The sequence below is a fragment of the Vigna umbellata genome, chromosome 11 (genome assembly GCF_029865625.1).
Source record: "Vigna umbellata cultivar VRB3 chromosome 11, Vumbellata_1.0, whole genome shotgun sequence".
In the NCBI taxonomy this organism is placed as follows: Eukaryota; Viridiplantae; Streptophyta; class Magnoliopsida; order Fabales; family Fabaceae; genus Vigna; species Vigna umbellata.
In genome coordinates, this window is record NC_142175.1 from 6775948 (window position 1) to 6782098 (window position 6151).

Below are 6151 nucleotides of genomic sequence, written 5' to 3' on the forward strand. Positions count from 1 at the left end.
ATGCTATTATCACTACACAGATTTCATACAGTCCGGACAGTCAGTCTAGTAATAGGCCTTGCTTGAAACATATGTTGAAATGTATTTGATGTGTTTGAATATGCGAAATGTATGTGTATACTTGAATTAAATTACATAAGCTTACCCTATATTTCCTGTGTTGTCTGGTTTTATACGTTCGTCCTTGTCATTGCAATGATCATCCGTGTAGATGTGAGCAGAAGGAGACGAGCTGCTGAAAGAGGCGATGGAAGAAGAAAATTTGGTAGAAGTAGAAGTTAAGACCGAACAATAGAATGTTCGTTAGTAGTTTAGTTTTCGTAGTAAGGTGGTCGTTCGATCACCCTCTCTTTTGATTATATTTGACCGTTCGGTAGTTCCTTTTGTAAACCGTTCGGTCAGACCTGTACTGCTGTATAGTTTAATTGTGACTCTTTATGTAAGGCCGTTCGGCCATAACCGTGCGCCCTTTTTAATTTTAAGACTGATCTGAATTATTATTAAATGTAATCATTCTATCATATAGTTTATCTGTATTTTTGGGATGTTACAATTTCAATTTTGGTTAAGTAAAAAAATATAAAATTTTATACACTACTATAATATTAATATTGTAACAATCCAATTAAAGTATATTACTTTTAATTTGTTATTAAACATTTTATATCAAACTAAAAACATGCAAACTGATGAAGTTTTGTATCATCATAATTCACTATAACAACAACTTAGATTTTGTCAAAAAATTAAATTTTTATAAAGTAATTAGTTCATTATATTGTAGCTAAAAATGTAATTTATCACACCAAATCCCGTTATAGGAATTTCTTTCATTTCTTACCGCCTAAACTCTTTAATCTATGAGTTTAGTAGAGTTACAATAAATTTATTCTTTGTACTCTTACTCAATACAAACAGTACATTGTCTAACTTAACATTCCTTCTTGGGAATAATCACATAATGGTGTTATACCATTCATTCCCTTGTTTGAACATATTTTAATAATTCGAAAGCATAACCTTCAACCATCATTCTAACCTTGAATAAAATCTCACAATTTCAAGCTTCAAGTGTGAACCAACCATCACCAATTCGCTTAATGAATTTCCTTTTTGCTTAGAAAACTACCCATAAAGGTATATTCACTTAGCAAAAAGATGACTCACTCGGTGACTTAGGCCATGGAACAAAAAATCATAGAAATTCGTCCAACAAAACAATACATAGCAACCCAAACCTCTCATGCCTCTCTACAATTTTTCAAAATGGTTCTCACCCAGCAACAATTTCACTCGCCCAACGACTCGGATCTTGGAAGCTTGTTTATTCAAGCTTGCCCAACAAGCTTTGACTCGTTCAACGAGTGAAAAGGTATGGAGCTCTATATGATTTTAGTTTTTCACTCTCACTTAGTAGATGTTTGGCTTGCTTAGTTGATGATTGGCTCATCCAACTAGTATATATGAAACCATAAACGAAATAGGTATATTAGTTGTTAGTATTGAGGAGCTATATTTAGTCCCACGTTGCTTAATATTATGAGATGTTGCTCTCTATTTAGCTATATAAGCAACCCTCTGTAAAGCTTGAAAGATACATCAAAATAAATACACATCCTAATGTAGTTGTGGACATAAGCATTTGTACGCTAAACCACATTAAATTCTTGTGTCGTTTGGGAGCAATGACAATGGAAGAAGGGAAAGTGAAGATTGAGAAATTTGATGGCAATGACTTCGAGTTCTGAAAGATGCAGATAGAGGATTACCTGTATTAAAAGTTGTATCTACCTTTAAGAGGGCAGAAGCTAGACGACATGGAGCACTCAGATTGGGATTTGTTAGATCGACGAACACTTTGTGTGATATGGCTGACATTAGCCAAGAAAGTTACGTTCAACATCATGAATGAAAAAACAACCACAAATTTGATGCATGTGTTGTCAAATATGAACGAGAAGCCATTTGCAGCCAATAAAGTGTATTTTATTCGTAGACTTGTCAACCTAAAAATAGGTGAAGGTAACTCGGTTACTCATCATATTAGTGAATTTAATACAATTATGGCACATTTGGCATCAGTGCAGATAACTTTTGATGATGAAATAAAAGCATTTGTTTTAGTATCGTCTCTTCTGGAAAGTTGGCATTTGTTTTTGATGATGATTATGCAAGAACAACAAGTTGAAGTTTGATAAAATTCGTGACTTAATCTTAAGCAAAGATGTTCGCATGAGAACTTTAGTGGAATCTTCCAATTCTAATTCTGGTTTAGCAATGAGTGCTGAAAATAGAGGAAGAAATAGCCAAAAAGATCATAATCAAGGTTGAGGTATATCAAAGTCTAGAGGGAGACGACAAAGAAAACTATGGAATGATATCGCTTGTTGGAATTATCAGAAAAGGGTCACTTTACAAATCAATGTTGGGCTTTAAGGAAGAACAACAACAACAAAAAGTAAGATGATGATCAATTAACAAATGCAGCAATCGATGAAATTGCAGATGCCTTATTATGTAGTTTAGATGGTTCCATTAACTCATGGATTATGGACTCAGGTGCATCATTTCATGCTACACCTTCCTTATAAATATTATCTAACTATGTTTCTAGAAAGTTTATGAAGGTTTACCTTGTAGATAGAAAATCTCTTGATATTATGGGAAGAGGTGATATTAACATCAGGACCTCTAATGGAAGCATGTTGACTTTGAATAATGTCAAACATATTCAATCCTTAAAGAGAAACTTAAGGTCGTCAAAGCTCACTCGCCTGTTGAAAGTTGTTACTGTTGAAGGCTGTCGCCGTTGGAGGCCGTCGTCGTTGGAGGTTCGCTGCCGTCAAAGGTTCGCTGCCGTCACTCACCGTTGTGATTAACGTAAAAAAATGCCTCAAACGGCTCCTACCAGAGAACCCTCCCATGGAGGCTCCGGTGGCTGAAAGGTGGTGGTGGGGGTGAAGATGGACTCCCCCAACAAGGAATTGCTCACGTGGGCTTTGGTCAAAGTCGCTCACCCTGGTGACACCGTGGTTGCTCTACATGTTCTTGGGAACCAGGGTACCTGGGGAATTTCAGTTCCTTTTTCTTTTATTGCTTTGGGTTTTTGTTTTTTTAACGTGAATATTGTTTGGTGAAATGGGGTTCTGTAGAAACTGTGAATGGAGACGGGAAATCTTCGCTGCTTTCACTTGTCAAGGCGTTTGACTCTGTTCTTGCCGTTTATGAAGGATTCTGCAACTTCAAATAGGTATAATTTCTCAATCTTCGTTCTCTGTGTGGACCTTTTTCAATTTCTATAAACGGAAGATGCAAATTCATCTGTTGTCTTCAAATCGGGTAGGAAATGCGGGACATAAAAAATGAAACTTCCTAGTGGAAACAAAAGCGTAATTTTGAAGTTTGTGGAAGTGCTCTTATTTGAGGTCCTTGAACAAAACATACTGAATTTTATGGTTTTTGTTTTTTTCTTTTTCAGGTCACCTTAAACTCAAAATATGTTGTGGTTCATCAATGAAGAAAATTTTGGTTCGAGAAGCAAATGGTTATTCTGCAACTCATGTTGTGGTCGAAACAACTCATGGTCTGCATAGAATCAGGTCATCTACCTTTGTAGCTAAATACTATGCTAAAAAGTTGTCCAAGGATTGTTGTACTCTCGCTGTTAACAATGGGAAAGTTGTGTTCAAGCGTGACAACTCGCCACTGAGTGTTAGCTGACTTATAAGGTGTCAGATTGTTCTTAGTTTTGATTGTGGGCATTCTCACGGACATGGCATTATTCTCAGGCTTGAGTTTGTTTTGTAGGGATTGATCGTTAGCATAGAAATAGTTTGATCAGTTCGATTCATTGGACACTCAGTATAGTTTGCTGCAAGGAAATCCACTTACATTATACTATACTTAATTGAATTACATCACAGTGAACATAAAAGTAGTTAACTGAATTGAACTACACTTTAAGTAAACTAAAAATAGTTCAGTTCAGTTATTATGAACTATTTTTTAGTTCAGAGCAGTTTTCTTAAACTAGTTTATAATTAACTATACATTTTTATAGTTCAGTACAATATAGTATACTTTGCCCACCCCTACGTGGAACATGATGATGAGGTCTTGATTATGGATTAAAGCAGAGTAACTATGAGGATGACATAAAGGAAAATATTCATTTGTGTGATTCAGATATAGGCGCCGAGTGGAAGCTTTTTCTTTCTCAATGAATGTTGTGGTCGACAGTTGGCTTTCACACTTAGCATTGACGTATGTAAATTTCAGCTAACTTGAAGGAAGTTCATCATAGTGCCTTAACTAGAGAGAACTAAAGCTTAGAGCACACATAATTAGCTTATGGGATACGTTTTTAGCTTAGCTTATTTTGTATGCTAGTCATTAGTGATAGCTTGCATCATACACTTCCCTTAATCATGCTTAGTATATACTTAGCTTGTAAGATTTTGGAAACTTCTTTTCTTATAAATAAAGGGTTGTATTTGTACATTGGAAAATTTTGGCATTAATAGAAAAAATATCTATCCAAATTGAGAGTGAATTGTTCTCTCTTATTCGTGAGTCTCATCTAGAGTGAGAGCTTTAAGTGACTACTCAATCCTTAGTTATCTTAGAGCACCTCCAAGTGGCGTGGCAAGACTCCATTCCAAGCACCATTCATTCACGTCATTCATCTTCCAATTCGCATAGGAAATCTTCAATCACATAGGTTATATTTCCTTCATTAATTTTCAATTCTATTTTGTGAATCGTCGTTCATGTTGTGTTTTTTGTTATTTGATTCTTGAATCAACACGTATAGCATACATAATTTAATCTTAGGTTTATAGTATAACAATTGTGTTTAAATATATCATTTTACTTAAGATTTCTCCAAAAAGGATAAAATGAGTTTTGAATGAAATTATATGTTAAAGTTTTGAAGCCTTATTAGACAAAAGATATAAGCAAATAATGTGCATTAGATGTTGATAACGTTGTCGTTGACGCGATCAAATTAATACTACTAAATTATAGCAACTTCAATATTGCTAAGACAGTAGCCAACAAAATAAAAAGGGTAAAGTCGTCTCCCAACAAACACAAAATTGATTATTAACAAATTAGTTCTTATAAAAACTATACAAAAGGTTAGTAAAATAATAAAGAAAATAAAGATAAAGAAAAAAAAATTAAAGAACAAAGTAGCAGAAGCTAGAAAGAACGAAATTTATAAAGAGATTTAAAAAGATAAAAAAACAATGATAAAGAAAATAGGTTGATTTCATTGCTTTTTCAAAATAGGATTCATCATTGGTTATCTAAAGTTTATTGTTCAATTAATTATTATCTTATATTTTCAAATTAATCAATGTAAATTCGCCATTAATTTGTTGGCGTTCTCACTCTTAACCAAAGTACATTCTCAATTAAAAGTAAGAACTTTGTAGATTAATTATAGTAAATTTAACGAAAGTACATTTTCAATTAAATATTACTATGCCTAATCATGTTTATTTTTTTACCTCTTATATCAAGTAAAAAGCTAATTAACCAAAGTACATTCATGATTAATTCTTGTTAAAGTTTTTACCACTAATCAAAGTATATTTTCAATTATTGACAAAAACTCATTTAATCATATGAAAGTTTCTAACTTTAATCAAAGTAAATTCTCAATTAAAATTAAAAACCCTTGGAATCATATGATTGATATGTTATGTAGATTTGACACCATGCTAAATTGATATAATGTAAAAATCATTACTTTTACTTGATTAAGAAGCAAAAGACATAGATAAAAATAAATCACAACAAGAATCAAAAGAACAAATATATTTATTGATCTAACCTCATAATTCAGTTAATAAATTACAACACAATCAACCCTACAGGCTTAACACTCCATGGAATGTAGAAATAACATGAAAATAGAAGAAGAGAGGGTGGAGAACATGAGAGAAAAGAGGGAGGACGAAATTTGGACCCCCCAAAGGGTTACTTAGCTACCCTAATGTGTTTCCCTAAGTCTCTTTATATATAAATTGGATTGGGCTTTGTTTTAGGCTTTTCTGTTGTTGTAATCTTCTTTATGATAATGTAATCTCCTTCAATCATCTTCTAAATAATCCAATATTGATGACTTGGGCTCAAGCCCAAT

General features: G+C 33.3%; 1 pseudogene; it reads left to right on the top strand.

The window, feature by feature from the left end:
- Positions 1-1685: 1685 nt before the first annotated feature.
- LOC148190861 (uncharacterized) lies at positions 1686-2879 on the top strand (annotated as a pseudogene).
- Positions 2880-6151: the final 3272 nt, after the last annotated feature.